We start from the raw sequence: 11,355 nt of genomic DNA, 5'->3' as shown, positions 1-11,355 counted from the left end.
CCTCAAAGAGCTGAGGATGGCTGGTGCCAACAGGTCCCTTCGGCTGGGAGCATCTACTGCCTGCACTGTGGGAGGGGGACCAAGTTTGTCCAAAGCCATTTCATCTCAGTGTCTGAGGATCAGCCTGTGATCATTTCAGCTTTGCTCATGCTGGATCCTTTCCCATCCTCCTAGCTGTGCTGAGACACCAGGCAGCAACAGGAGCGATGTTTTGCCTTGTCTGTGCCCCCTAAGGAGCTGTCTGCCGCCTCTGCCTCTGAGACAGCCCAAACCAGCCCTCCTCTCTCCCTATGTCTCAGCCTGGCCCTGCCATCTGCTGGCTCCGGATGTATTTTGACCCATGTAAATAGTTACCAGGTGTTACTCTGTGCCAGCTGGACAGAAGCAAGCCTGCTTGGTGAGATGGCCAGAACTTCCAGAAGAGGCACCCCATGACAGGGGCAGTCTGCCGCACCATCTGCTCCGGATGTGGAGCCCTGTTGCCATGGCACCCTAGTTAATGCTGAGTGAGGTCTGTGAATCACCGTTTTCCTGGGATCTTTGCTCAAGAAGAGGGGAATCTTTTCCTGTGGCCTCTCATAGGACTTAGGAGATTGATCAGCCTTTTGCCGGTGCAAATCCTGCATGCTAGTGAGTGCTTGGCATAAGACCAAAGTTACTACTGATGCAACACAAAATGGCATGCCTCTGGCTCACCAAAATGAAGGTATTCTCTTTTGGGGCTCCACATACTAATTTAGAAAGCTCGAAGAACCAGGAATTATAGAATGGAGAAAAGCACTCATGGGGGAGGTTTGCAGCCTGGCGGCCTATAGCCCAGTTTGGGATTTGAATGCCTCTTGACCAGGCATGCTCCCTGCAGTTTACCAGGGTCCTGGTCACCTGCACGTCCTTACACTTCCTCCATCTCACTTCTTTGTCACTTGTCTGACCCACAGAGAAAACTGAGTTGTCAATCTTTGAATAAAACTAGAAGGATGTGGCCTGGAGAAAAGAAGGAAGGAGGTAATTAAATAATGCTCCATGATGAACTTTTAAAATATGCTTCTTAAGTAATACATGTGGAAAGATAATGCATATGGGTTAAAAATACAATAATGTAAAAGAATAGAAAATCTTCCATTATCTTATGTCCTAGAGATAACCACTTTTAGTAATTGGTGTCTACCTTTTTTCTCCCTTTTCTTTCAACTAATAGAGATGGGGGTCTCGCTGTGTTGACCAGGCTGGTCTTGAACTCCTGGCTTCAAGTGATCCTCCCATCTTGGCCTCCCAAAGTGCTGGGATTATAAGTCTGAGTCGTCATGCCTGGTACGTGTCTATCCTTTAAAAAGCACGAAACTTAAGGATTTAAAGGTGAGAGCCTGTATTAGGTCATTCTCATGGTGCTATAAAGAACTGCCCAAGGCTGGGTAATTTATAAAGGAAAGAGGTTTAATTGACTCACAATTCCACATGGCTGGGGAAGCCTCAGGAAACTTTCAATCATGGTGGAAGGGGAAGCAAACATGTCCTTCTGCACAAGGTGGCAGAAGAGAGAAGTACAGAGCCAAAGAGGGAAAAACTCCTTATAAAACCATTAGATCTTGTGAAAACTCACTCACTGTCATGAGAAAAGCATAGGGAAAACACTCCTACAATCTAATCACCTCCCTTGAGGTCCCTCCCCCAACATGTGGCAATTATAATTCAGATTAAAATTCAAGATGAGATTTTAGGTGGAGCACAGCCAAACCATATCAGAGCCATTCTCTATCTTTTGCAGATTGGAAAAATAAAAAAATTAGTTTAAACCACAGCATTTAAAAGAAGTCATTGTCATAGATGATGTTAACATCAGAATGGAGGTTGTGTGGAGTTCCCCTCCTTGGAGGTTCTGAGCTACAGCCTAACCTGGACTGAGTCCAGTTACAATCTAACATAGGGGGAGGAGGGAGCATGGTGGGGTGGGTCTTGTGTGGCTGGGACAGCTGGCTATGGTCGTGGTGCTGGTGACTAAATGGTACTTGAAATTTCTTTTAGATCTAAAATTCTGTGATATTGTTTGGATCGGTGACCCCACCAAATTTCGTGTTGAAATGTAATCCCCAATGCTGGTGGGAGGTGATTGGATCATGGGGGTGGATTTCTCATGAATGGTTTAGCACCATTCTCTTGGTGCTGTTCTCGTGACAGTGAGTGAATTCTCATGAGTTCTGGTTGTTTAAAAGTGTGCAGCATCTCCCTGACCCCTCTTGCTCCAGCTCCACCATGAGAGATGCCTCACTCCCCCTTTGCCTTTTGCTATGAGAGGAAGCTTCCTGAGGGCTCTCCAGAAGCAGAATCTACTACACTTCTCATACAGCCTGCAGAACCATGAGCCAATTAAACCTCTTTTTAAAAACACTTTTATTTTAAGTTCAGGGGTACATGTGCAGGATGTGCAGGTTCGTTCCATAGGTAAACATGCGTCATGGGGTTTGTTATACAGATTATTTCATCACCCAGGTATTAAGTCTAGTATCCATTAGTTATTTTTCCTGATCCTCTCCCTCCTCCCACTCTGCACCCTCTGATAGGCCTCGGTGTGTGTTGTTACCCTCCACATGTCCATGTGTTCTCATCATTTAGCTCCCATTTATAAGTAAGAACATGCAGTTTTTGTAAACCTGTTTTATCAATTACCTAGTCTCAGGTGTTTCTTTTTAGCAGTGTGAGAACAGACTAATACAGAAAATTGGTACTGAAGAGTGGGGCATTGCTGTAAAGATGCCTGAAAATATGGAAGTTACTTTGGAACTGGGTAATGGGCAGAGGTTGGAAGAGTGTAGAGGGCTCCAAAGAAGATAGGAAGATGAGGGAAAGTTTAGAATTTCCTACAGACTGGTTATATGGTTGTGACCAAAATGCCAGTAGTGATATGGACAGTGAAGGCCAGGCTGAGGAGGTGATGGGAATGAGGAACTTACTGGGAACTGGAGCAAAGGTCACTTTTGTTATGCTTTAGCAAAGAACTTGGGTGCATTGTGCCCCTAGCCTAGGGAACTGTGGAACTTTGAACTTGAGAGTGATGATTTTAGGGTATTTGGCAGAAAAAATTTCTAAGCAGCAAAGCATTCAAGATGTGCCCTGGCTGCTTTCAACAACCTATGCTCATATTTGTGAGCAAAGAAATGATGTTAAGTTGGAACTTATATTTACAGGGGAAGCAGAGCATAAAAGTTTGGAGAATTTGCAGCCAGCTATGTGGTAGAAAAGAAGAGCCCATTTTCAGGGGAGGAATTCAAGCAGGCTGCAGAAATTTGCATAAGTAAAAAGGAGCCAAGTGCTAATAGCCAAGAAAATGGGGAAGAGGCCTTGAAGGCATTTCAGAGACCTTTGTGGCAGCCCCTCCCATCATAGACTCGGAGGCCTAGGGGGACAGAATGACTCTGAGTATTAAAGTAGATTTAATCTAAATCATAAAGTACGAGCCAGAGCAGTCCCTCCAGTGCTGCAGAAACTGCTTGCACGTGGCTCCCACATTGTTCCTTGGAGCTTTGGTGGTGATGGGGGTGGCGGGGGCAGGTGTTATGTTTCTTGGTTTCTCACCTTCAGGTCTCTTTACCCATATTTCCTTTGTCAGAGCCATTGGCCTTGATGGAGGGGAGACTGGGTTACTCTGAGTTGAGAACCAAGCTTGACTGCCCTGTGGTTTATATCAGCCTAGCTTAGTTTGTTGTCTGAAGTCTTCACAAATAACCAAATATCCAGCCCAATGCAGTTCTCAATGAGTAGTCTCCAGTTCCCATCCCCCACCACACACACACACCAAACACTGTGCCCACCTGGGAGACCCATTTCCCATTTATCTTCTTCTTTGAGTGCCTGGAAGGCTGATCATTTGATCTCTTCAAACATTTTGCTCTCATCTGGCCTGTTAGTGCTCTTGAGCCTTTGAAAATGCCATTTCCTCTACACACTATTCTTCCTCAGAGCAGCCCTCTGTTTTTTTTTTCCAACCAGTCTTTTCTCTTGCAAAGTTCAGATCAAAATTCTTCTTTATGTAAAGAGAAGTGGTGTGCCATAGGGGTTACAAACAGGGCTTCAAGGTTAGCACTGGGATCAAATTCTGGCTTTGCAACTTAACTTTCTTGAGTAAGTTGCTTCACCTCTATTAGCCTCAGTTTCTTATCTGTAAAATGGGACTGCTAAGTACCTGTTTCATGGGGCTGTTGAATAATGATGGTCTCATCTATGCAAGGGCTTAGTACCAGCTGGGTGAAACTCAGTGAATGGCAAGCAACCCTATTATGACTAGGCTTCTGCCAGTGATCAGACTTGAACCCTGTGCTCATCCCCCCATCACTTTGTGGAACTAGATGTCCTACATTGCACATGGCTTGATTCACGGTTTGGAGTTGTTTTCTCGTTGTTTCCTGTGTGCAGGTTTAATCTCAACCTGTGATCCCTTGAAGGCTGCGATTTTATCCCTCCCCCTCCTCCTCCCGCTCACCCCAAGGCCAAGTTTAATACTGTGCATTCTGAAATCTTGCAATGTTGTTGATGATGTAAAATAAATATTCTCTCCCGTGTTTCTGAAGAATACTCAGAATCTCACTACTCTCTGTTAAAGAAAAAAATCATTCACTGACACTTGTTTAAAGCATGTGAAGGAAGACTTACTCATAACCATCACGATAGGTATAGGGGCCGCTGCAATGAGACTTTTGCAGTTGGCGAGGGAGTTTGGGCTCAACTCTGAGTACAGGATGAACAAGTGGATATTTATAGCCCAGGAGTAGAGCGGAGGTCAGTGGATTGAAAATCACTCGGAGGAAACGTCAGGGGTAAGGAGGATTCTAGCTAAACTGACCTAACAGGATTCTTGCTGAAGACAGGCCAGGATGATCAGACATCACCAGAGGGCTGGCAGAGGACAAGGAACTTGATCAGATATCAAGGATGATCTGATATTGAGGTGGGGGAGTTCTTTTGCCAAACTAACTTAGCAGGGTTCTTTGCTAAAACAATTTTACAAGGACACACACAGATGAACCTAGGAGGAGGTTCAGGAGCCTGACTAAAGTTTGGTCAAGCAGAGAATCTTTGTCTCCCCTTGGAGCAGGTTATCTCTTTCTGAGGGTTAAAATGTGAGGGATTTGAAATGCCTGCAAGCCTGCCCAGTTACCAAGCAGCTTGGATGCTGAATGGAAAACTAAAGCGCACCAGTACCATGCTGCGCATAGACAGGATGGCTACACATGTGCTCCAGGGACGAGAACTGTGCAATACTCTGCCCTGCCATTTCCTCCCAAGGATTCCTGCCATGCCCACGAATCCCCTTGCAGACAGCAAGGGTCTCCGGCCTACTTTGTCATTAGCAGACAGCCCCCTCCAGAGGGAGCAGTAGAGCAGCAACAGTCAGCTCCCTGCTATAGGAGCCAATATGAAGAGCCGTTTCCAGTCCTGTCCTGGGGCTGAAATGGACAAAGCAATGGAGGTAGTGGTTGCTTAGTGATGACGCTGCCCCCCAGGGAACCATGAGTAGGGGCAGCCTCTGTTCCAGCATCACAGGACTGGGGCAGGGAAGTGGGAGGATGACTGTTAGCAGGAACAGCTGTTGCTAAATCTGGGCATAGTCAGGTTATGCTCACAGGTGAAGAATATCTCTCAAAGGGTGTGTGTGTGTGTGTGTGTGTGAGCGCGTGCGCGTGCGCATGTGCAGCACACGCACGCATGTGTTTACATGTTTTTTGTGCCTTTCTGCCATAAGAGGAGGGTATCAGGATGAATAATGAGGAGCTGCGTAAAGGTAAGGGCGGGAGGTATTTTAAGTATTTCACTTAATGGTTTTTGGCCATTTATTTGCTAAATAGAAAGACCCTCTTTGGGGACTTTATCTGGGACACTGTCCCAGGTGATCTCGTAGCAGCAGGGAGGTGGAGAGATGGGGACACACAGACATCCCAGGTACAGTGGCAGCAAGGGCTGCTTATCCTGGAAGCTAGGGGAAGAGTTAGCTGAGGAAACTGCAGGAAGCCCTAACTGGAAGCTTGGGCTTCACACTCGTTTTTTGGAGGAGGGAATGTAGGGTAGATTCAGAACAACAGTAAATCTTCTGTTTATTGAGCACTTACTATATGCTAGGTACCTTACATATACTACTAATACCTCCAAACCTTATGAGGTAAGTACCAATTATTCCCATTTTATAGATCAGTAAACCGAGATTGAGAGGTGGAGTCGCTTGCCCAGGTGTTACATAGCTAGTGATGAGCGGAGCTGAGGTTTGCTTGCGGGAGGCTGACTCTGGAGCCTGTGCGCTTAACCTCTGCCCTGCTTGGCCTCCCTACTACCAGCACTACCTCACCTCCTGCCCTTGCTGCCTTCCTCTTCTGCTTTCCCTCCTGGACTGGGAGCTCTCTCAAGGCAGGAATAGTGTCCCACTTGACTTTGTTTTCCTGGTGCTTGGCACAGTGCCTTGTGTATAGTAGTGATGAATGACTGAGCAAATGGAAGGATGGTTGGATGGATGGATGGATGGATGGATGATGTAGAAACCCAGGCCACTTCCAGGAGCTCATCATGAGGCCGCTATTATAGCTGTTTTCCCACTTTGCTGTCTAGAAGAGGTAGCTGCTTCTCTGGAGCCACAGGGATGCCCTGCCTTGTACTCTCTCTGGCTCTGTTGTTGCTATGGCAACTGCAGGTCTAGGCTCTGGCTGTCCTGCAGAGGGACGAGGAGAACAGAGGGGTCAGAAGGGCAGAGGCGAGAGACCCTTTCTGTTCCCCTAAACAGGGGGCATGCCCCAGATCCCTCCTGTGAGGTGCACAAACATTTTCTGAGCACCTGGCCAGCATCTGGCCCTAAGGGAGGTGTGTGAGGGTACCCCCAGGGAAGACAGACCCCCATGTGGGAGGAGGCACTCCCATGTGGAGGGACAGCTCACACTGCTGGGGGAACCAGGCACTAGGAGTTGGGCTGTAAGGAGCCCTCCTCAGAGCAAGGGGAAGAATCTGCAGTTTTTGTTGTTGAGTTTATTTGTCAGGCCCGAAGCTAACTGCATCACACATGCCCCTTCATTTAACCTTCTCAATGGCTCTACAAGGTGGGCAGTATTATTCCTATTTTACAGTTGAAGAAACTGAGGCACACCCAAGGCTCTTAGAAATGGTGAGACTTGCTGAGCTAGGACATGGCATAGCAGAGATTGAACACAGAGCCCACACTCAGTCCCTGTGCTGTTTATAGTGAGGCTCTCAGTCTCTTTGGCCTTAGCACCAGCTTTGTCATGAAGGCTGGAACCTCGTGGGCAGGACCTTGCATAGGCCTCCATATTGAGAGGGTATATGGAGAGAGGGCAGGGGACCTGCTCTTGTTTCTCTCTGGATTTAAATGTTCAGGCTGAGCAACCTTGCAGCTTAGTGTGGCATCTTGTGTTGCTCTGGATGTATGGAGCTTGTGCAGCTTCCCTGCCTGGCCAGAAGCCCTCTCCATGGATTTGTTTCCTCTTTGTAGCATTTTGTCCCTATGGAGAGGGCTTCTTAGAAACTGCACTGGGCAAAGCTGTGGATATCCAGAGGGATGAACACCACTGACCTTCTCCCTGGCCCTGAATCTGGCTCTACCTACAGCACCTGCTCTAGTCTCACTTGGCTCTGATTCCTGGGGTGGGAGTACATGGGATATGTATGGGCTGACTCACTGTCCTTGGCTGGGAGAACTGGGGGCTGACCTACAGCTTCCAGACCCTTGCAGGGCTGATGCAGCACTAGCCATGCCTTTTGGAAGAGATGCAATGCCATCGTCCCAGGAGAGCTTTGGTCTAACATAGCCCAGTCCGTTCTTCAGGAAGAAAGCCTTCTTCGTGGCAGCAAGGCTGTGGGGGCTATGAGCGTCATCTCTGGCCAGTTGGGAAGATAGCCAAGGGCAGCTAATGGGAAGAAACAGGGTGTGGGTCTTTGCTATTTCTACTTTAAATAAAGTTGCTCCAAAAGAAACCTAAAATATCACTGACCTGTGGGTTTGAAAGAAACAGATGGGACGAAACTCTTCCAAACTCCCTAACCCACCGCTGTGCTACAATTCTCACTTCACACTTTTAAGGCCCACCTTTTCCCATCAAGAAGAAATGTCTTTGAACATCTCTGAGGTTTATGTGGTTCCCTCTTTCTGAGAGATAATTTGTTGTTGATAGTTTTATTTTCTGGTTTCTTTGTGGGGCTGTAGAGAAACATCAAAGGGCGGAAAATGCCATTTTCACCTGTAAAGTAGGGCCCCACACTGTGCAGGAGGAAATAAACCAGACCTGGGCTCAGATGAATGGAGTGAGTACAAGCATTTGAGAGACAGAACAATTATGTGGATTTGATTTTCTTTGGGGAGGCTCTTCACAGTTTCCCATCTGTAAGGGAGCAAAAGAGGTTACAGCTGAAACTCAAAGCTGATCTGTTTTCACATTCCGCTCATGCGGGCTTCAGAGCCACACAATTTCACTTTCAATTACTTACCACACTTCATTGATCTCTGACTTACTTTGCAGCCATTGGTAGTCTTCCTATGAGACCCAGTTCCTTGGGGACAGAGCCCCCATCTTATACTTTTGTTCCCCACATAGAGCCGGACACAGGCGGAGCACATGCTGTTGCTCAGTACTTGGTCAAACACCTTTTCCTCACTGTTGATTCAAAATTTATTCACTGATGATTGAATAAATCCCAGGCAATGGTTATTTTTACAATAAGATGCTGGTGGTGAATCCATATACAGCAAGTACAGAATATGGAGATTACTGGGAGAGGAAGGATCATTTCAAAACAGGATTTGTGCACAGAGACGTTCACTTGAGTGTTGTTTATAACAGCAAAAAGTGGAGACAACCTAAGTGTTCCTCAGTAGGGAAAGTTGGGTAAATTATGGTACGTGCATACAGACAGTGAGATAGTAAGCAGCTATATATACATATATATATATATATATTTTTTTTAAACAAGGTCTTACTCTGTCACCCAGGCTGGAGTGCAGTGGAGTGATCACGGCTCACTGCAGCCTCTGCCTCCCAGGCACAAGCGATCCTCCCACCCCAGCCTTCTGAGTAGCTGGGACTACAGGTACACGCCACCATGTCTGGCTAATTTACGTATTTTTTGTAGAGACAAGGTTTGCCATGTTGCCCAGGCTGGTCTCAAACTCCTGGGCTCAAGCGATTTTCCTGCCTTGGCCTCCCAAAGTGCTGGGATTACAGGTGTGAGCTACTGCACTCTGCCAGTAAGCAGCTAGTTTAAAGAATAAGGTAGAGCCAAATGTTCAAAAAGATAACCAAGAAGAATTAGTTGGTATGATGCCATTTATGTAAAAAAGGACGAAAAGGATGCATACATATATACATACACGTGACACATAACACAGAAAAATTTTGGAAAGATACACAGAAAACTTCATATTGGTATCTTTGGGGAGTGGACTAAGAAGTCAGAAGTGGGACCGTTAGTTACTTAATTTTCCTGTTAGTATTTGAATTTTAAAATTATGACTGTATTATTGCTTTTATATTTATTTTTTAAACAACAAACGAAAACAAGTAAGCTATTTTTGGATGGCAATGAGAAAAGTTAACTCTAAAAGATGCCCCTCCCAGGGGCAGGGGTGGGGCAAGGCAGAGTGGGGTGGAGAGGGAGGGCCCTGTTGAAGGCACACATTGCCCTTCACTCTGTGACTCTTGGCTCCCTCTGCTTTCGGTCGCTGGCCAAACCAAACAGCCTTCCAGCTTTGTCCCATGAGGTGGAGATGAGACAGACCACGAAAATGTTCTGAATCACGGCCCTGGGGAGGCTTGAGTTAGGACTTCCTGGACATTCACCAACCACTGCCAGCGGCCACCAACCCTGCTCTGGAAGCTGGCCATGTACCCTACAGCACAGGACACGGATAGCACTGATCACATAGATAAGGACTCCATAATTTGGGGGTGAATCAAGTTACTGTCTCACTCAAAACCCACCAATGGCCCACCTCTGCTTGTTGTGAGGTCCAAATTTACCTTGTAATAGCATTCAAGGCTTTGCATGGTTCAGCCCCACTCTTATCTTTCCAACCTCATTTGCTATGACTTCTCAGTATATGCCAACATATACACCAGGATGCCTGGGTTGGAATCTGGGCTGTGCTACTTACCACTCTGACAGTAGGTAAGTCACTTGCCCCTTCAGTGCCTGTTTCCTTATCTGGAAAGTAGGGAGGATAAGAATAGCACCCGCATCATAGGACTGACATGGAACTGTGTGCATTAACAAATGTGCGTGCGGAATGGTGCCTGCCATACAGTAGGTGCTTCCCACTCTCACTCCATGGTTCTGGCTGGAATGCCTTTCCTGGCCACAGTCCTGGTCATTTTTCAGAGGCTCTATCTGGCAGCACCCCACCATGAGGCCTTCCCTAATCACCCCAGGTACCAGTGGTTCTTGGAAATCCAGAATTACGTGGGGAACTTGGTGAAGTGCAGATTCTTCTACCTAACTTCTCAGGATCCCACTGGAGTCTGTCACACGGCCCAGGAAGCTGCACCCAGGTGATACCCATATGTGTAGTGCAGGGTCACACTTGGAATAGGTCAGTACTTGGAAGGCCACCTTCTGCTGTCTTTCCTAGGGAATAGGCTTGGTCCTATTCATTTTCCCATCTTCCACAATGTCTCATGCACGTTAGGCTCCTGACAAATGCTTGTGGACTATTCATGCCCTGCTTGGGAGAAGGGCTCACCATCTTATGCCTTCCCGCCCTCTCTCTCAGGCTTATGGCACTAGCGTGAATGTGGGTGCCCTCATGAGAAGCTTGTGGTGTAGCTGATGCCACTTAGACCAAAGATTCCAAGCAGGCTCACTAGCTTTTCCCAGGTCTATCTATCTTCCAATAGATCTGTAGGGAAAGTAGTCCGCTTGGGTTTTCTTTAACTTTCCATTAAGAAAGAAAGTGAGAAGTCTTCCTCAGCTAGGGGTACCATCAGTCACTTGAGGGAAATCTTTAAAAATCGAGCCGAGCCTGACCACTCCAGACTGGATTCTGAGTACCATGTAGGTTCAAGGCGGGGTCTGGGCAATGGACCAGGTTCTCTGGGTGATTCGGATGACACCCTTGATGATGAACCATTGCTCCACCCCAGGTTCTCAACGGGGGCTGTGCTTCAGCCAGGCATGCAGAGGGGCTAGAGCTTTTGAGGACATAAGGCCCTTCCCCAACATAACCAGCCTCTTGGCCTAGGGGCCAGCTCTATTCATTTCACCCTTGTTATTCTGCAAAGCAAGTGAGCAGTTGCTGGGGAAAGTGAAGCATCCTTGGGAAAGAGACTTTGGGGAAAGAAGGCAGGGTTGTCCTTAGTGGAAAGGCCGAAGTGCCCT

Source organism: Nomascus leucogenys, chromosome 3, assembly GCF_006542625.1.
Source record: "Nomascus leucogenys isolate Asia chromosome 3, Asia_NLE_v1, whole genome shotgun sequence".
Lineage (NCBI taxonomy): Eukaryota > Metazoa > Chordata > Mammalia > Primates > Hylobatidae > Nomascus > Nomascus leucogenys.
The sequence above is the reverse complement of the archived record's forward strand: the minus strand, read 5'-3'. Positions refer to the sequence as shown.